This window comes from Equus asinus, chromosome 1, assembly GCF_041296235.1.
Source record: "Equus asinus isolate D_3611 breed Donkey chromosome 1, EquAss-T2T_v2, whole genome shotgun sequence".
In the NCBI taxonomy this organism is placed as follows: domain Eukaryota; kingdom Metazoa; phylum Chordata; class Mammalia; order Perissodactyla; family Equidae; genus Equus; species Equus asinus.
In genome coordinates, this window is record NC_091790.1 from 152351110 (window position 1) to 152372957 (window position 21848).

The following is a 21848-nucleotide window of genomic DNA, read 5'->3' on the forward strand; positions in this document are numbered from 1 at the left end:
CATACAGTGTGGTTTGCCCTGACTTTGAGTCATCCTTCTCCAACAGCCCTGGGACCTCAAACCACACTGACCCGCCTACTATAAGCTGCTGCTCATGCTTCATGGCCACAGTGTAGTCATGGCCCCACCAAATTGCACTGTGTCTGGGAGGGTAGTTGGCAGTGGTGATACAAAAAACCATCAGATATTTTTTTCAATGGCCAAACTCTCTTTTAAATCACAGCCTTCAAATTCTTCAGAAGACTTAATGGCATATTTTGCTTTGAGTTTGTTTGAAAATGTGTTGTGTTTTTCTCTCTAAGAAAATTACAGGCTTCTCCTTTTAAATACTGATTTTGTGTGACCAGAAATGGATACTGGCAGCCAGGGTGCCCACCACTTAGTGAAAAATCTGTTAGTTACTATTATCAACTTGCAAATCAGGTTGTGTAAGTTTTTACGCTTATTTCCATCCCATGATAAGACTCTTACGTATCAGCTCATGATATTTCTTATATCCATAAAATAAACAAGTGAAATAAAAATCCTTATTTGCTGTGGACACTTTGCCAATTTGGTTCATTTTGGTGGAGAAGAAACAGTGGTTCCCTCAAGGGCAGGGTTGATGCTTTATTCACTTTTTTATAAGTAGTAATTAGGACAGGGCTCTATAAAAACAATAAATTGTGTTTAATAATGCTGATGTTTAGTTACTTAGGACTTGAATTTACTAAAAAATGATTACACTTAACATACCCATGTCTAAAGTTGTATAAGATTTTTAAAAACATATTGTAATAGGATCTGCAGTTGTTTAGAGGTTAAATGTTGCACCAATTGTCTTTTCATCCAATATGTTCATCACTTTAGGCAATTAAAACTAGTTCAGACTTTTAAAATAAATAGTTGCTTGGACATGATAAATGAATAAATGTTTGTCCTACTGATTGAAATGAAATCTATCTCATAGTGAAAAAAGAAGCTGCAAAATGTAAACTATGATTCCAATTATATTAAATAGGTGTGCTTGTGAACAAAAATGAAGGCAAGATATATGAAAATCGTAACAGCTGTATGGCAGAATTGTGGGGTAATTAAAGTTTTTTTAAATAATACATTTACTGGGGCTGGCCCCATGGCCTAGTGGTTAAGTTGGATGCACTCCGCTTTGGCGGCCTGGGTTTAGTTCCCAGGCATGGACCTATACCACTTTTCAGCAGCCATGCTGTGGCAGCAACCCACATACAAAATAGAGGAAGATTGGCACAGATGTTAGCCTAGGGTGAATGTTCCTCAGAAAAAAAAAAAAAATTTAGTTTTTTAGTTTTTAAAGTGGGGAGAAAATTAAATCAACATTGTAGAGTTGTATAGGTATGAAATTGCTTTAAGTAGAGTTTGCTGGTCTTTTGTGGGGTGAAGGTAAATGATAACAAATGGGGTGACAAGTAGCACAGTAAACTGGGTTAATTATATATGCCTAAGTTTATTGGAAAATGACTCATAGCAAACAGGAGAGTTAAAATATAGGCAAAGTAGTGAAAGCTCTAGGGCCATGAGAGTTCTCCCCACCCGCCACACAGACACAAAGGAATCAAGCCTTTGGAGAGGTCCCTACCTAAGGAGGGTAGAGCATCCATCAGGTCTCATTTCTGCTTATCTGTCTAAAAACTCCCAGACCCGGCTACATGATATTGCCTAACCCAGAACAGCAGATTTTTACAGCTCAAAATATCATGTATGCCACTAACCAAACAAGGAGGGAACAATATAATATAGCCCTTCTTACTACATCCACCTTCCTCCATGCCCTGCCTTCACATATTCCTCCCAGCCTTTCCTCTACATCACCCCATTGTCTTCCTTTTATACGAAGTTCTAGAACTAAGAAAACTAATCTATAGTGACAAAAAAATCAAATCAGTAGTTTCCTGGGACAGAAGGTGGGTTTTGACTAAAAAGGGGCATGAGGGAATGATCACTCTTGTCCTCACTGGGATTTTTGAAATGGCTAACTCCCTGCTTCATCCCATGTCCTCTTCAATCTGTGCTCAACATAACACCAGATGATACCATTAAAACATAAATCTGATGATGTCATGCTTCTACTTCAAATCCTCCCATGGCTCCCCATCTCACTCTTCCTTACAGTAAGCTACAAGGCTCTACAGAGTTGGGCACCAAGCTCCTTCTGGGACCTCATATCCCACCACTCCCCACCCACATTGACAGTTCCTTAAACATGCCATAGCACTTTTCATCAGCTAACGTACTATGCATGTAATTGTATATTTTGTAATTGTCTCTCTTCTCCCACTGGAATATCAACTGTCTTGTGACAAAGTCTTTGGTTGGTTAACTGCAGCATCTTCAACACTAGAACAATGCCTAGCCCTTAGTAGACAGCCAATAAATATTTGTTGACTAGATTTTGGATGAGTGTGATACAGGATAGTTCCAAGGTCTGAAGTGCTCTTTTCTGAATTTCTTAATTTTTGCTTGCTACAAACTAGTTTTGCTTCACTAATATTGTCAAAGAGGAGGATATAGGGTCTGTGGATAAAAGTTTATGCCATAGGCTGTGGGCTTCCACTCTGGTGCTAGTTTGGACCCAGCATGCCAATGCAGTAGGCTTCCAGGCTGTCCCACTACAAAGAGGCATGGCAGTGAACACCTGCAGGCCCCTGGGCAAGCAAAGGAGGCCTACACTGACTGTGTGATAAAGCCTGGTAAAGCTCTTTAAAAGGGGTATGCAAATCTAAGGAAATTATTATTAAGGAAGGTTCAGCTGCAACACATCAATGGAGAACCTTTAAAAAGGCCCTTTGCTAATAATGAGGGAAGAGTTTCTATTACAGTTTTATTCTTTGAAAAAGAGTTGCTTTGTTGCAGCCCTCATGGGCTTTTCTTTATCATTACTGTTCTTTCTCACCATGATGCACTCTGTTGGTCTTCCTCCAAGGCCCCTTACATTATGTTTATACTACTTGGAGAACTGAACAATAAGCAAATTGATATATTACTTTAATCTGTGGACTACTTTATTAAATTAAGCTCCAAGGAGTGGTTATACAAAATTGATGTTGGGTTAATTATTACACACACACACACATACATATTTTGGTGTGTCTGTGTCAACTGTGTTTAATTAAATATCTTATTCTGTATTTATATATGGAATTGGGGATTTTTTCAATTTCTTCTCTTTTTTTTTAACCATTTGTAACAACACTATAATAGTTGAGAACAGAAAGAGAAGTTTCTGTAAGGGGATTCACTGGGCTGGAATTTAGCCAGGAGTGCAAAGGTAACACACAAACTACCTCATCCCAAAAGCATCGTGGGACATTTTATAAGCCTGCTTAATCAAGCTCACATTTGTAAGCCTTGGTGTTAAATTGTAGACCACTAACTTCTTTTAGGGTATTGCTTCCGCTATCCTTTGATAAAACAGGGCCCCACTGAGAAACTGATTCAGAAAGGGAAAAATAAGCCAATGTAATTCTTCAGAAAAATCTACAAATGTACTTGTGCACAAAGATTTACATATAATATTGAGGGGTTCGTAGACCCCCTGAAGCCATTTATAAGTCATTATTTTAGGTGTAATAAAGGAACAAATGGATGGTAATAGCTAATTCTCACAAGAACCCAGTGAGATAAGAACATTTATTCTCCTATTTTACAGATGGGCACACTAAGACACAAGGAGGTTGAGTAACAGCTAGGCAGCAGTGAAGCCAGAACCTGGACCCAGATAGTGAGCCCTCTAGAGCATTCACATAACCACCATGCTATACTGCCTCAAGATTACACATCTGCTAGGAGTTGAAGCTAAAACTGAATCCAAATCAATCTTCAAAACTAGCCTCTTAATAACATAGAATTACCATATCATCTAGCAATCCCTCTTCTGGGTATGTACCCAAAGGAATTGGAAGCAGAGACTGAAACAGATATTTGTATACCAGCGTCCACAGTAGCATCATTTATGATAGCCAAAATGTGGAAACAGCAGTCTAATCCTGAGTATAAAAGAATAGCGACACAGAAGGATTTGGCCTCTCAGATCCAGGAGGACCCTACCCTTAAAAATAGTTAGAATGGTAAATTTCATGTTATGTATATTTTACCAGAATTTTAAAAACAAACAAACAAAAAATAGCCTCTTTCCGGGGCCAGCCCAGTGGCACAGCAGTCAAGTTCGCACATTCCCTTTCAGTGGCCTGGGATTCGCTGGTTTGGATCCTGGGCACAGACCTACACACTGCTCATCAAGCCATGCTGTGGTAGGTGTCCCACATATAAACTAGAGGAAGATGGGCACGGATGTTAGCTCAGGGCCAGTCTTCCTCAGCAAAAAGAGGAGGATTGGCAGCAGATGTTAGCTCAGGGCTAATCTTCCTCAAAAAAAGCTAGCCTCTTTCCAAAACCACTGCCTTCCTGGGAAAGAAATTCAAACCATACCCCAAATTGAGGCTCCCAAGTAGATTTATAATAGACTCACTTTTGTCCCCTTAAGTTGCTTATTTTGATCCCATTGTATATATAAGTGGATTTTTCTTTCATAATGAATTTAAATCATTATTAACAGGACATTTCAAAGTCTTAAAAATTATAATAGAAAGCCTTTAAAAATACGGTAAGATAATTTACATGATATGGAAAAGTATCTTAGCAATTTCTGTAAATTTAAGTTATTCCTAAGCCTTGCCATGCTCCACAAATAAGGAAAATCTCTTATATTGATTTTCCTAATTGCTACCAAATAAGACGTCTCTAACGTATTATTTATTGGTCAGCATTCTGGGCTAAGTAGGATAGTTTTCCCTCCTGGAAGAAGGATGAGCTAATTATTGTAGCATTTCCTGTTCTTGCCCACCATTTACTTCATCGTCTATTTTTTGTTGTAAATTTCTCCACAAATATTAGCTTGTTAATAAAGTTAAATGAAGGAAAAAGTATTAAATGACTATAAATAATTTTATTATGGCCAATTATTAACTTGTTTGTTAACTTATTTAGAAGTGAGAATGAAGAGAATCCAGGCTATACGAAGAAAACATTGTACTATAGTGTTCTAGTCCATGTTCCTAATTAGGTAGTACACATGGCCTCGTATCAGCAAAGAGTTCAGATTTTGAATGTGTTTTCCTTTCTAAAAGGTCTTAACATAACATATGTATATTCACACGAATAGATTCCTGCAAATTGAAAGGGGTCAAGGAGGAGGTGAGTCAGTTACTAAATATGGCTTCTAAGTGCCTGATATTTTGCTAATTGTCATCCCATTTTACAAAAGAGAAAGCATTCTCGGACAGGTGAAGTGACCTGACAGTAATTCCACATTGTTCAGCTGTGCAACCAGAGTTGACCCAGAAGAATGCCAAGCCATTTGGCTTTCGACATCATAATGAGGTAGTTAAGACACAAAAACTCCTGTATTTCTCATATAACTACCATAAAGACCTTGTTATAGCAGATGTTCAGTTAAAATTTGGTAGCTAAAAGAGATAGAAATTTGTAAAGAATTAGTGAGAGGTTTTTCAGACTATCTTGGAGTAGTGGGGGACTAGGGTTTTCCAGGAGCCTCTCGAGGAGTAGCAGAAGATGGGGAGGTGGGGTGGACAAGCAAGTAGGACTGACCCCCCCAACCCTGACAATTCAAACAGAGCAGCTACCCATTAGTCTGGATGGTTTATTTAAATATATCAAGTTTCCATGTGTGCTTTCATTTGATGAAGGGATTTTGAAGCTTTAAAAAAAAGTTTGAAAACCACAAGTTTGCATCATGGAGCATATGTCATCGATGAACCCCAAGTCCACCCGAGGCCACCTTCTAGGAGGCAATGAATGAGAACTTGTGTTCTCATAGATTCCCCACCCCACACTTGCTGTAGGACACTAGAACTCTGTTTTTACGGGCTACTGCAGAGAGTATATTACCTCTGTTATTTGACCCAGCAGTCAAATGCAGACATTCTCAAATGCTCACCGCTTTGCATTGTTCTCCTTTTTTTTTGCTGCCCACCTTTATTTGAGGCCCATGACCACCACTGGTGAGCAGGCTGGCTGGTCTCCTCAGGCCTTTATCTCTACCCTAGCAATTCTGTAAGGGATGTTTTAATGCACTCTAATATTTCAAAGTCCAAGCAAATTACCTGGTGACTTATGGTCATACATGGAATTTTAAAGTAGTCTGAAAAATGCCCCCAATGTGTCAAGCAGAGACCTATCTTTCTATTGACCTTTCTTTGGTTGAATATCTAATTGTTTGGCTTTTAGCTTTGTATAAACTGTAAAGGAGGAGAGGAGATGCTAGGAGATTCTTTCCAATTGGTACTTTCTAGAAGAAATAATTGCAACAAAGATATATTGAAAATCTACCACACCTACTTTGAGGCATCTGAAAAACAGTGAAATGGATTGTACTACCTCCCTTTACAATAATTCTTGCTAAAAGACAAAGTACCAGCTCAAATTTCTTTGATCAGTTTTCCAGGAGTCCTTGGCTTCCAAAATTTCTTCTTTGTCTTAAGTCTGAAACAATTAGTGTTGAATTTTGTTTGTTTGTTTCCTATGGCTAACACATCAGTTTTAGATCACCTTTATGGTGTAGTGGAGCTGTATTTTTGCAGTGCACTTTATAGTACCTTGAGTGTGTAGGGTACTTGTAGGCCCATTTTATAGGCCTTTGGAGCATAATTTTTTCTTTTTTAAAGTATTAGGTATTTCTGTGGTAAGTATTATTTGATACACTCAGATACTAATCCATGCTGTAACAAATTAAACTGTAATATAATATGTACCTTAATCAAATGTTTATAGTTTAGACCATGAGGCTGGCAGAGTAAAGATTATACAGATGGGTAAGTGCAGGCTGTTCCAGTCTGGGGAACATCAATGCACACTAAGGCACAACTGTAGAAATAGTCATCCCTTACTCTCAGTGTTCAGGGGTCAAACAACAGCATGAACTTTTGCAGAATAACTAACTTTCTCCATATGTAATGCCTAACAAGTGAAGAAATATTGGAAAAGATGTCTGTAAAAATGCCTGTTAAATGAACCCCCCTGTGAGGAGGAGAAGGTCTGGAATAATATAAACCTGCTTCAGGAAACTTTGTGATCCTGATTGTGTCACAAGAGGTTGCACATCATTCTCAGACTTTTTCTAGTTGCAATCTCTTAATTGTTTGATTCTATGCCATTCTCTCTCCCTACATTCTCCTTCGAGTATGATGTGTTATATGTAGCCTTTTATATTTTTAAATTAAATTCCATATGCATTAATTTGTTTTGAGTAATGTTTCATAGTATTGTGAAATCGTTGAGCTAATTGGTGACATCTTATAACTTCATCAATAACTTTTGAGATCTGCTTTTAGAAAAATTTGTAACCTCATGAAAATGTAATTGCATAAATGGGAGGCAGATGGGCCAGGAGCCTGGGTGACTGGGTGTTCTCACCTTCACAGTGGTGGTCCTTCTAATGCATATCCACTCAACAACAGTGTTCCTACATTCCCCTTTAAGACACTACTGTCAGCAAGTCCCACAGTCTCCAAGACCCAGAATAGAATGCAGACTTGAAGTTTGAGAAAAGTTGGATTAGTATAGGCTGAATGTCCTCCCTCTAAAAACTTGTCGCATCAGACGAACCCAAACTGAGGGATATTCTACAGAGTATCTGACTGGTATTCCTCAAAACTGTCAAGTTTATCAAAAATAAGGAATATCTGAGAAATTGTCACAGCTAAGAGGAGCCTAAAGAAACATAATGACTAAATGTAATATGGTATTCTGGAGGGGATCCTGGAACAGAAAAAGGGTAATAGGTAAAAATTAAGGAAATCTGAATAAAGTATGGACATTAGTTAATAATAATGTATTGATACTGGTTCTTTAGTTGTGACAAATGCACCATAGAAATGTCATATGTTGACACTGGGGGATACTGTGTGCGGGGTACATGGATACATGGATACTGTACTATCTTTGCAAATTTTCTGTAAATCAAACTATTTTAAAATAAAAAGTTTATTTAAAACACTAACCACATTGTTACCAATTCTGTTATACCATTCTGTGTAAGCAAGGCTTAGAATTACCGCAAAAAAGTAAATAGGAGACTGAGGAAAACAAAAAGCAAACAATAAAAACTCTTTCCCCAAATATCATTCACTCATTAGTTTAATAAAATGACTATTTATCTGGCAATATGAAAAACAGAGGAAGCACTAAGCATTTTAATACTTAGACTTCCCTTCTACTGCAGAGTATGTTAAACATAAATATCTATAGAAATTCACATATGCTATAAGTGCTAATTAACATTATTATCATGTGTCCATTATCAGACCTTGCTGAAGTTAAGAGAAGGAAGTCTTCCTGTTAACAATGCAGTTAGTTGCTCCTCCATCCACTTTATCATTATATTTGCATAACATTCATTAAAATGTCTCAGTCTAATTCAGGATTTGGGGGGAACTTCAAGAATGGCCAACTAGAGTGCTGCATACAGATGCTTCTTTTGTTTGACTTTCTTTTTCTTAACAACTTTTTTGAGGTTTAATTGACTTACAGAAAACTGCACATATTAAAGTATACAACTGGAGAAGTTTTGGTATATATGTACACCTGTGAAACCATCACCACAATCAAGATAATCAACCAGTCACTCTCAAAAATTTTCTCATGATTTTTGTAACCACTCCGTCCCAACCCTTCCTAACCCCTCCTTCCCCTGCCACTGATTTGTTTACTGCCACTAGAGATTAGTGTGTATTTTCTAGAACTTCATGTAAATTGAATCATATAGTATATATTCTGTTTTGTCTTACTTTTTTCACTCACCATGATTTTTTTGAGACTTGTCCATGTTGTGGAATGTTATCAATGTTCCTTCCTTTTATTGGCGAATAGTATTCCATCATACGGATATACCACGGTTTGAGCTCACTGTTATGGATGCCCATTTGAGTTATTTGGTTTGTTTGGAGTTTTTGGATATCACGGATAAGGCTGCTCTGAACATTCACGTGTAAGTCTTTCTGTGGCCATGCACTTTTCTTTTTCTTGGGTAATTACCTAGGATTTGAATAGGTGGATCTTATGGTAGGAGTGTGTTTAATTTTTTAATTAAGTGCCAAACTATTCCTTTTACATTCCCATAGTATATGAGAATTACAGCTACTCCGTATACTTGCCAACTCTTGGCATTTTAATTTTGTCTGTCTGAATAAATGTGTAGTGGTGTCTATTGTTTTAATTTGTATTATTCTGATGACTAATGATATTGAGTATTTTTATGTGTTTATTGGCCATCCATATCTCTTCTTTGTTAAAGTGTCTGTTCAAATGTTATGCCCATTTTTTTAATTGGTCATTTATTTTCTCATCATTGAGTTTTGAGTGTTCTTTATATAGTCTTTATATTTCTGGATACAAGTACTTTATCAGATAAATGATGTGAAAATATTTCTTCCCATCTGGGACTTGTCTTTCCATTCCACTGAGTGTCTTCCAAGGAACAGAAGTTTTTAATTATGATGAAGTTTAATTTATCATTTTTTTGTTTTGTAAATCAAGCCTTTAGTGTCCTATTTAAGAAATGTTTGCCAAATCCAACATCACAGAGATTTTTCCCTACATTTTCTTCAAGAAGTATTATAGTTTTAGTTTTTACATTTAGGTTAATGATCAATTTTGAGTTAATTCCTGTACATGGTGCCAGGCATAGTTTGAAGTTTGTTTCATTTTGTTTTGTTTGCCTATGGACTTCCAGTTGTTCCAGCATCATTTGTGGAAAATATTGTCTTCATGTCACTGAATTGCCTTTGCACCTTTGTGAAAAATCAGTTTGTCCATCTATGTGTGGATCTACTTCTGTACTCTCTATTCTGTTCAATTGATGTATTTCTGTCTCTTTATGGCTTATTTTCCTCTTTTATATTTAGTTATTTTCTTCTTGAATCTTTATTATTTCCTTTCTTCTGCTTACTTTAACTTGCTCTTCCTTTTTTTTTGTTTTCTTAGGTTGAATCTGAGATCATTTACTTGAGAAGTGTTCATTGGTTTCCAAGTATTTGGGGATTTTCCAAAGATCTTTCTGTATTGATTTCTAATTTAATTCCATTGTGGTTAGAGAACAAACTTTGTATGACTTCAATCCTTTTAAATTTATTAAGACTTGTTTTATGGCATAGAATATGGTCTCTCTTGGAAAATATTCTATGTAGACTTGGAAATAATGTGCATTTTGCTATTTTGTGTGGAGTGTTCTATAAACATCAATTATGTCAAGTTGATTGATAGTGTTATTCAAGTCTTCCTTATCCTTACAGATTCTCTGTCTACTTGTTCTATAAATTTTTGAGAGAGGGGTATTGAATTCTCCAACTATTGTGGTGGATTTGTGGATTTGTCCTTGTAGCTATATCCATTTTTGTGTCGTGTATTTTGGAGTTCTGTTATTATACACATAAACATTCAAGCTTGTGATGTCCTCTTGATGAACTGACTCCTTTATCATTATGATATAAACTTTTTTACTCTGGGTATATCCTTTGCTCTTTAATCTACTTTATCTGACACTAATATAGCCACTCCAGCTTTCTTTTACTTAGCATTAGCATGGTTCGTCTTTTTCCATCCTTTTACTGTCGACATTTGTGTCTTTATGTTTAAAATGTGTTTCTTGTAGGTGGCATATAGTTGGGTCTTGGTTTTGTGTTCAGTCTGACAATCTCTGACTTTTAATTTGGGTCTTTAGACCATTTACATTTAATGTGATTATTGATATGATTAAGTTTAAATTTATCATCTTGCTATTTGTTTTCTTGGTTTCTGTTTTCCTCATATTCTGCCTCCATTTGAATTAACTGAGTACTTTTTATGATTCCCTTTTATCTCTTTTGTGAGTTTTTTAGCTATAACTCTCTGTTTTGTCATTTCAGTGATGAGTTTAGGGTTTATAGTGTACACCTTTAACTTATCATAATCTACCCTCAAATGATATTACATCACCTCACATATAGTAAAGGAACTTACATTAGTATATTTCCATTCCTCCACTTCTAGCCTTTGAACGATTATTATTAGACATTGTACTTATATGTATGTTATAAACCCCATACTACATTGGTTTTGTTGGGCGAGGGGTGGGGAGAGGGACAAGAATTGCTTAGTCAATTATTTTTTAAAAGATTTAAATAAAAAGAAAAAATTATATAATTCCTCATGTAGTTACCATTTCCAGTGCTCTTTATTTCTTTGTGTATATTCATATTTCCATTTGGTATCATTTCTTTTCACTTGAAGGACTTCCTTTAATGTAGCACTGTTCTACTGTTAAATAATTTCAGCTTTTGTATGTCTGAAGAAATCTGTTTCACCTTCACTTTTAAAAAGTGTGCTTTCTGGATATAGAATTGTAGGCTGAAAGTTGTTTAGTTTTTGGTTTTTTTACATTTTGTTTCAGTACTTTAAAGACATTGTTCCACTGTCTGCTTGCTTGCATTTTTTCCAACGAGAAATCTACTATCATGTTTATCTTTGTTCCTTACTATGTAATGTGTCCTTTTTCCTATGGTTGCTTTTAAGATTTTTCTCTTTATCTCTGATAATGATTAATTTGATTTTGATATACCTTGGAGTCATTTCCTTTGTGTTTCTTGTGTTGAGCTTCCTCGATCTATGAGTTCATAGCTTTTATCAAATCTGGAAACATTTTGCCATTGTTTCTTCAAGTATTTTTTCTCCCCTAATTTCAAGGATAACAATTACACATATATTAGGCTGATTGAATTTGTGTCAGAGCTCATTGATATTCTTTTAATTTTTCTTTTATTATCTTTTCTCTCTGTGTTTGATTTTGTATGGTTTCTATTGCTATGTCTTTGAGTTCACCTGCCTTTTCTTCTGCAATATCTAATCTGTAATTAACCCCATCTACTGTATTTTCCATCTTAGACATTGTATTTTTCATATCTAGAAAATTGATTTAGGTCTTTTCTATAGTTTCTATGTCTCTACTTAACTTTTTGGACATTTGGGATACAGTTATAATAATTATTTTAATCCTTGTCTGCTGATTCTTACATTTATGTTAGTTCTGCGGCAGTATTGATTAACTGATTCTTCTCATTATTGGTTGTATTTTCTTGCTATTTTGCATGCCTGGTCATTTTTTATTGGATGTCAAAAATTGTGAATTTTGCCTTGTTGGGTGCTGGTTGTTTTTCTATTCTTAGAAATAGTCTTCCTATTTGTTGGGAGAAACAGTTTTAAATTACTTATGAACAGATTTTTTTTCATCTACTTTTAATTTTTCTTAGGCTATACCAGAGCCATATTTAATCTAGAGCAAATTTTTCTCCACTATTGAGCAGGACTCTTTTGAGTACTTTGAGTACTCTACCCAATACCCTATGAAATATAAAGTTTTACAGTCATGCTGATTGGGACAGACATTGTTCCCTCCCCTACATGAGTGCTCCCTGTAATCTTTTCAGATAGCTCTTTCTCCAGCCTTGAGTAGTTTCCTCACATTCTTCTGTAGTCAGTTCTCTGCTGAATACTTGAGGGAGATCCTCTGAAGATCTCCTAATTTCTCTCTCTGCATTTCTCTCCTCTCCAGGACACCTTGGTGTGAACTCTTGCTGCCTTGGTCTTCCCAGACTCTTAGCTCGACCTCTTTAACTCAGCAAATCAACCAAGCTTCACCTGCATTCATCCTCCCAACACTGTACCCTGAAAACTCACTCCAGGCAATAAGTTGGGGCAATTGTGGTACTCACCTTCTGTGTTTCAAGCATCTCAGAGATCACCATGCTTCATTGTGTCATAGTATTCAGTGCTTTGAAAATAATTTTCCATTTATTTTTCCAGTTGTTTCTTTGTATCACGTGGGAGGGTAAGTCTTATCCTTGATACTCCATCTTGGTTGAAAGCAGAAGTCTGTCTTTTATTTTATACAACTGACTCTTCATTTTTTTAAGGCACTGCTTTGATAGTCTTTTCTAATATATTCCTTTTTTATAAAATTCAGAAGTCACCTATTTTTTAAATCATAGGTAGTAAACTGTCAGAGAGTATAGCTTATAAATATTATTTAAATGAAGTATATATTGCAGAACCAAAAATAGCTCTTTTTGTATGTATGCTTAGTATTATAAGATCACTATTAAGGACCAATAATTCTCATCATTACCTGCATTTTAACAGAAGGAGTTTAAATAGGTCTACTTTGTTTATGTGTAAAACTTACAAAAGTGTACACTTGTCAAATGAAAGCCTGCCTTTAGTGCTGGTGTACAGGAAAAGAAAACTTGCAAAGTATAGGAAGCAGTCAATGCAAAGGCCTTTAGTCACATTAACTGGATAATATCTTACAGAGATGCAGCAGGGTTTGTGGACTTAAAGTATTCAAAGCACCTGAGTTTGTGTGTCAGCATTGTCACCTACCAGCTATGTGGACTGGCATCTATTGCTTAACTTCTCTGAGCCTCAGTTTCCCTATCTCTCAGAGGGGAATAAGCGTAATTTCCCAATTAGTTCACAGGACTGTGTAAGCAAAACTAAATAGAGAAATCTTAGTTATAGAACCTTTTAAACTCTAACATTCTCTTCAAAACAAAAGATATTTTCAAAAGTAAGAATTATTTTTGCTATCAGTAGTTAATAATTAATCTGTAATATTTTTTGGCTCATTATGAATGACTATTTCATATGACCTTCCTACTTCTTTTTTAAAGACAATAGTACTGACTAGTGTGTCACCTGAAATTAAAATTATATATACATATACATAATTATAAATATGTATATGTAAAATTCAGTTGTCTTGAGTAAAAAGAGAAGAAATAATAAAAAACTTCAAACTATTATATCTATAGTTATTTATTACAACATGAATCATTTTGCCTTCATCATTTTACAACCTCGTAAATCTCAAAAATATTATAAGATCAGCCTGAATGAAACAGTAGAATCTGAGTTGAAAAAGACCTTCGAAGTCCTGTATCCATATGTAAATACAGAGTGATGGGTAATTTTTAAAGAACAAATTTCATTATCAACACCATTCCCCTGTTCAGACACCTCCAATGAGTTCTATTCTCTACAGAAGAAACACTCCTTAGCATTGCTTTACATGAACTAGCCCTAAATTCTATTCCTGTCCCCATGATCTTTCATTCTTCATTCACCTCTGCTATATGTGAACCTCAGTATTTTCCACAAATCCATGTTATTTTAGGCCCAACTGCCTGGTCTTGCTGTAGCCTCTACCATAATTGCCCCTCCTCTTTTTTTTCCCATTTGGCAAACTTCTGTCCATTTATTAAGACCCTACCCAGAAATCATCTATTTGGCAGTCCTTCTCTATTCAACTAGACAGTTAATCACTTCTATGCTCTGTGGTATTTTTATATAACTTCTATCATAGATTTATTACTTTATGTTGTAATTATTTTTCTGCCTCCCTTATTAGCTCTCTCTCAAGCGCAAGGACTTTGACTTATCTTTGGAATTGCCCTCAGTAAATCATCAAGGGTTTGCAGCTTGAAGATATTCACTTAATAATTTAAAAGCTATTACTTATTGCAAACTTTCTATGTATGAATCATGGTACCAAGAACATTAATCTGCATGATAACCCTAAAATATTGTTAGTGTAATTTTCTCCACTTAACAAATGAGGAAACTAAGACTTAAGGAGATTAAGTTATTAGTCTAAGATAACAAACCAAGAAATTGGAAGAAACAAGATTCAAACCTAGGAATTGTGACTCCAGAGAACACAAATGATGAAGAAATTTTTGAAAATTAGATTTTCCATTATAAATGTAATATACTCTATAGTCTATAGATAAGATTACTTACCATTTGCACTTAATTAACTTATAATACAATAACAGTTATGTCCATCATCACATATGTCAGTGTAGCTGTATTATGAGTTTTTATTGAAACAGTGGACTCCATTCCTGTATCATTAGCCTTCTTAGTCTGTTGTTCATAAAATTTGCTTAGCTATTCATGCAATGTGATGATCTGCTTTCACACTAAAAAAAATCAAGGGAAATTTGGTTGCCAGGCATATTATCTCATTATCTCCTATTTTTAGGAAAGAATCTGAAATGCAGGTAGGGCTGCTGGGGGCAGAAATAACCATCTATTCTATCTACTCTATGTGACAGGAGGTGTAGGTTAAATACAATACAAAGTTAGATGCTGTGAATAATAATTGATTATTAGAATGTTTTTGAGGTCATGACAAGAAGGGACCTTGCCTTGGATAGATGTTAAACTATCCTTTTTTTCCCTTTTTTATCTACCTGTTTAAAGGACTCTCTTAATATCCATTTTTGGGACAAACCCGCAAAGATACACCCACGTGAAGACATTTTTACCTATACCAATGGTCAGGGCCAGCTACGTAGTTTGTGGGGCCCACTGAAAAATGAAAATGTGGGGCGTCTTGTTCAAAAATTATTTAGAGTTACAAGATGGCAACAGTAGAGCATTAAACCAAGAATGAGACTCTTCTAAGCATGGGGCCCTGAGCAGATACGTAGTTCATACACTTATGAAACTGGTCCTGCCACTGGTCTCTTTACTGCTACCAAGAGTAGGAGGAACCTTAGACTGACTATGATATAGTAACCTAGGCTCACTTCTAAACTTTAGGCATCATTCCTCATTACTAACTCAAATTATAGCATTGGTTGGTTTTGTCAAGTACAAAATGTACATGCATGCACATACACACAAACACATATCAGGTATGTATATGTATATACATATTTTGAACATGTATATATATGTATGTGTGTATTCATGACATAAATATATATGTGTATGTGTTTCTCTGTGTATGTATATATATATATGACATTTACAGATAAGTACATTTCAAGAACCAAAATTAGTAACAATATCTACTTAATATGGAAGCCTAGCTTTGATGAGTTATAGTGTCTCATCCCCAATCCTGTTTTGCTAAGTAATTTTAAAAATTAAATTCCAAGTAGAGCACCCAATTTAGGTAGTAACTCCCTCACTATTGCCATTTGGAACCTGAGTGATATGTATGATTTTTCTTTAACTTTCCTGACCCTAGACCACAAATTAAAAGGTTTTAAGTTAAAATTACATAACTGTATCTCCTAGTTGTCCTGAGAAAGTTTCAGTTTATCCCTTTCATCCCACTCAAGAGTATCCTGGTTTGGATACTTTAGATTGTCACCTTAACATAAGCCAAATGTATCAGAATATATGTTTCTTCATTTTTTAATTTTAAATAAGGTACTGTAAAAATAATAGTAAAAAAAGGCCTTTAATCATAACAGTGTAACGATTTTCAGTTTTTCATAATAGCATCTATTTGTTGCTCATGTGCATATATGCGTGTTACTCATAGGAACAAAAGCTATCAAAAATAGAACATACTTTCCCAAATTATTTTAGCTTTTTTGCTTTTAAACAAAAATGAAATACATTTACATTAAATAAAATTAAGAAAAGAAGAATATAACCTATAGGCCCAATAATTAAATAAAAGTACGATTAGTATTTTGATATATTTCTATGTAGGTGTCTTTTCCTATGGATAGATTTCTTTCTTTCTTTTTTTTTTTTTTTTTTTGACAGGGAAAGATTCACCCTGAGCTAACATCTGTTGCCAATCTTCCTCTTTTTTTCCCCCTTCCCAAAGCCCCACTGCATGGTTGTATACACTAGTTGTAAGTCCTTCTAGTTCTTCTATGTGAACTGCCGCCACAGCATGGCAACTGACAGACAGGTGGTGTGGTTCTGCAACTGGGAAACGAACCCAAGTCACCAAAGCAGTGAGGGCACCAAATTTTAACCACTAGGCCATCAGGGCTGGCTCTATGGATAGATTTTTTTTAACCTAGTTATAACATGCTGCACAAATTTTTTTCCTTAATTTTTTCCATATAACATTATATCATAAATCTGTTTCCACATTATTATTTAATCTTAATAACTATTGTTTTGAAAAGTTTCCTTCTCATGTAGATTTGGAATAGAAGAGTTTTAAAGAAATACTCATCTCCTTCATCAAGTACCTCTACTGCAGTGGAGAGACCCTTTTCAGGGCATAGAAAACACCATACCAAATTCTAGTAGTAGTCCTTCCAGTGACTGGCTGAGGCCTTAGGCAAGCTTCTTAACTTTTCTGAGCTCCAATTTCTTTCCCTCTAATAGATAAGAATAAAAATATGAATGACAAAAGCAAATAGCAATAATATAACAGTGTTATTAATAGTTATATTAGCTGTCAGTTCTTAAGTACCCAGAAAATTTTTAGTGTGCTTGTAGTACGCCAAAAGTATCAGTTATTGTGCTAGGCATTTACAAGAAATACACTACCTCAAGAATAGTCAAGATAATCTTGTAGAGGAGCAATGAAGCCAGAAGACTTAGATTAATAGATATCAAGGCCTATTTTAAATCTATAGTGGTTAAGACACTATAGCATTGGTACAATAATAGACAGACTAAATAGCACAGTATACAGAATACAAAAACAGACGCAAAATAATGGTCACCTGATTTAATGACAAAGACAACTCTGCAGTGCAATGGAGAAAGGACGATCTTTTCAAAAAATACTTCTGGGACAATTGGTTAACTATATGGAGGAAATGTACATTGACTCCTACTTGACATCACACACAAAAATCAATTCCAGATGAATTATAGATCTAAATATGAAAGGCAAAAATGATGAAGATTGTAAGGTGAAAGACAGAAGAACATCCGTGTGATGTTGGAGAAGATAAAGATTTCTTAAACATGAATTGTAAGAAATAAGTTGATAAATTGGACTTCACTAAAAATTTTAAATTCTACCTATCAAAAGACCATTAAGAGAGTGAAAAGACAACCACACAGAGGGAAAAAGTAATTGTAATACCTAGTATCTGACAAAGTCCTCATATATAGAATATATAAAGAACTCCTGAAAGTTGACAAGAAAAAGACAGTTCCCATAGAAAAACAAGCAAAAACCTTCAATTCAGAGAGAATATCCGAATTGTCACTGACCATATGAAAAGTTGTTCAACTTTACAATCATCAGGAAAATATAAAATAAAAGTCACAATGTGATAGTACTCACCTACCAGACAAAGACAGAAAGTACCAAGTGTTGATGAGAATATAGAGTAATCATAACTCGCCTGCACTGTTGGGGGTTTGTAAATTGGGACACCCACTTTGAAAAGCTGTTTGGCAAAATCTAAAAAAGCTTAGCATATGACTCAGCAATTCCTCTCCTAGGTATTCATCTAGTAGAATTGTGTACATATGCTCACCATAGAAAACATGTATAGGAATCTATTTATAATAGAAAAAACCCTGAAACTACCCAAATGCCAATCAGCAGTGGAATGGATAAATAAATTGTGGTATATTTGCACAATAGAATACTATTCAGCAATAAGAATGAATGATCTACAACTATACACAATAAAATGGATGAATCTCAAAAACGTAAGAGGGGCTGGCCCCGTGGTGGAGTGGTTAAGTTCGCGCGCTCCGCTGCAGGCGGCCCAGTGTTTCGTTGGTTCGAATCCTGGGCGCGGACATGACACTGCTCATCAAACCACGCTGAGGCAGCGTCCCACATGCCACAACTAGAAGGACCCACAACGAAGAATATACAACTATGTCCAGGGGGCTTTGGGGAGAAAAAGGAAAAAATAAAATCTTTAAAAAAAAAAAAACGTAATGTAGAATAAAAATGCCCAGACGTAGAAAAGTATGTATACTGCATGATTCCATTTATATAAAATACAAAAAAAATCAAAACTAATCTATGCTGTTAGAAGTCAGGACAGTGATTACTGGTGGTGTGGGTGAGTGGTAATAGTGATTGAAAGAGAGCCTGAAGAGGGTTTCAGGGTGCTGATGATGATGGTTTCTTAATCTGGGTACTATTCATATGGATGTATTCAGTTTGTGAAAGTGCATTGATCTGTACACTTATGTATTCTTTTCCATATGTTTATGATGCTTGTAAAAAAGTTAAAACATATATTAGCTTCAGGAATACAAAAGATCATAAGAGAATACTAAGAAAAGCTATATGCCAAGAAATTGGACAACCTAGAAGAAATGGATAAATTCTTAGACTCTTACAACCTCCCAAAACTGAAGCAGGAAGAAATACAGAATCTGAATAGACCAATCACAAGTAAAGAAATTGAAACAGTAATAGAAAACCTCACCAAAAATAAAAGTCCAGGACCAGACGGCTTCTCTGGAGAATTCTACCAAACATTCAAAGAAGATTTCATACTATCCTTCTCAAACTATTCCAGAAAATTGAGGAAGATGGAGCACTCCCTAACACATTCTATGAAGCCAACATCACCCTGATCCCAAAACCTGACAAGGATAATGCAAAGAAGGAAAACTACAGGCCAATATCACTGATGAAAATAGATGCAAAAATCCTCAACAAAATTTTGGCAAACCGAATACAGCAATACATTAAAAAGATTATACACCATGATCAAGTGGGGTTTATACCAGAGACACAGGGATGGTTCAACATCTGCAAGTCAATCAACGTGACATACTACATTAACAAAAGGAGAAACAAAAACCACCTGATCATCTCAATAAATGCAGAGAAAGCATTCGACAAGATCCAACATCCATTTATGATAAAAAACTCTCGATAAAATGGGTATAGAAGGAAAGTACCTCAACATAATAAAGGCCATATATGACAAACCCACAGCCAACATCATACTCAATGGGCAAAAACTGAAAGCCATCCCTCTGAGATAAGGAATAAGACAAGGGTGTCCACTCTCACCACTCTTATTCAACATGGCACTGGAGGTTTTGACCAGAGCAATTTGGCAGGAAAAAGAAATAAAAGGAATCCAAATAGGCAATGAAGAACTGAAACTCTTGCTGTGTGCAGACAACATGATCTTATATATAGAAAACCCCAAAGAAGCCATTGGAAAACTATTAGAAATAATCAACAGCTACAGCAAAGTTGCAGGGTATAAAATCAACATACATAAATCAGTAGCATTTCTATACTCTAACAATGAACTAACAGAAAAAGAACTCAAGAACTCAATGCCATTCACAATTGCAACAAAAAGAATAAAATACCTTGCTGTAAATTTAACCCAGGAAGTGAAAAGACCTATACAACGAAAACTACAAAACTTTCCTGAAAGAAATTGATGACAACATAAAAAGAGGGAAAGACATTCCATGCACATGGATTAGAAGAATAAACGTAGTTAAAATGTCTATATTACCTAAAGCAATCGACAGGTTCAGTGCTGTCCCAATCAGAATCCCAATGACATTCTTTACAGAAATAGAACAAAGAATCCTAAAATTCATATGGGGTAACAAAAGATCCTGAATTGCTAAAGCAATCTTGAGAAAAAAGAACAAAGCTGCAGGCATCACAGTCCTTGACTTCAAAGCATACTACAAAGCTATGGCAATCAAAACAACATGGTACTGGTACAAAAACAGGTGCACAGATCACTGGAACAGAATTGAAAGCCCAGAAATAAAACCACACATCTGTGGACAGCTAATCTTTGACAAAGGAGCTGAAGGACTACAATGGAGAAAAGAAAGTCTCTTCAACAAATGGTGCTGGGAAAACTGGACAGCCACATGTAAAAGAATGGTCGAGTTTCATTCTTTTACACCTTTCACAAAAAATAAACTCAAAATGGATCAAAGACCTAAAGATTAGACCTGAAACAATAAGTCTTCTAGAAGAAAATATAGGCAGTACACTCTTTGGCATCAGTATCAAAAGGATCTTTTCGGGCACCATATCTCCTCAGATGAGGGAAACAATAGAAAGAATAAACAAATAGGACTTCATCAGACTAAAGAGCTTCTTCAAAGCAAGGGAAAACAGGATTGAAACAAAAAAACAACCCACTAGTTGGGAAAAGATATTTGCAAGTTATATATCCAACAAAGGGTTAATCTCCATAATATATAAAGAACTCACACAGCTCAACAACAAAAAATCAAACAACCCGATCAAAAAATGGGCAGGGGACATTTCTCGGAAGAAGATATATGGATGGCCAATAGACACCTGAAAAGATGCTCATCATCACTGATCATCAGGGAAATGTAAATCAAAACTACACTAAGATATCACCTTATACCTGTTAGAATGGCAAAAATAACCAAAACAAGAAGTGGCAAATATTGGAGAGGTAGTGGAGAGAAAGGAACTCTCATACACTGTTGGTGAGAATGCAAACTGGTGCAGCCACTATGGAAAACAGTATGGAGATTTCTCAAAAAATTAAAAATAGAAATACCATATGACCCAGCCATCCCACTACTGAATATCTATCCAAAGAACTTAAATTGGCAATTCCAAAAGTCCCATGCACTCCTATGTTCATCACAGCATTACTTACAATAGCCAAGATCTGGAAGCAACCTAAGTGCTCATCAACTGATGATTGGATAAAGAAGATATGGTATATATATATACAATGGAACACTACTCAGCCATAAAAAAGGATAAAATTGTCCCATTCACAACAACATGGATGGACCTTGAGGGTATTATGTTAAGTGAAATAAGCCAGATAGAGAAAGACAAACTCTGTATGACTCCACTCATAGGTGGAAGTTAAACACATGGACAAAGAGAACTGATTGGTGGTTACCAGGGGAAAGGGGGGTGGGGGGAGGGCACAAAGGGTGAAGTGGTGCACCTACAACAGGACTAACAATGAAAAGGTGGCTCAGATTAAATAGTCTCTTGTTTCCTTTCTAGTTCTAAGATCCTATGGTCTTATAAATCCACTGATTTGGAG

The 21848-nt window shown here is 35.6% G+C and overlaps 1 protein-coding gene across 1 annotated transcript in view; it reads left to right on the forward strand.

Annotated features, from left to right (window-relative positions):
- Positions 1-21848, forward strand: part of ABCB5 (ATP binding cassette subfamily B member 5) — a 116532-nt gene that overhangs the window by 33535 nt on the left and 61149 nt on the right. The gene's annotated exons all lie outside the window — the stretch shown is intronic.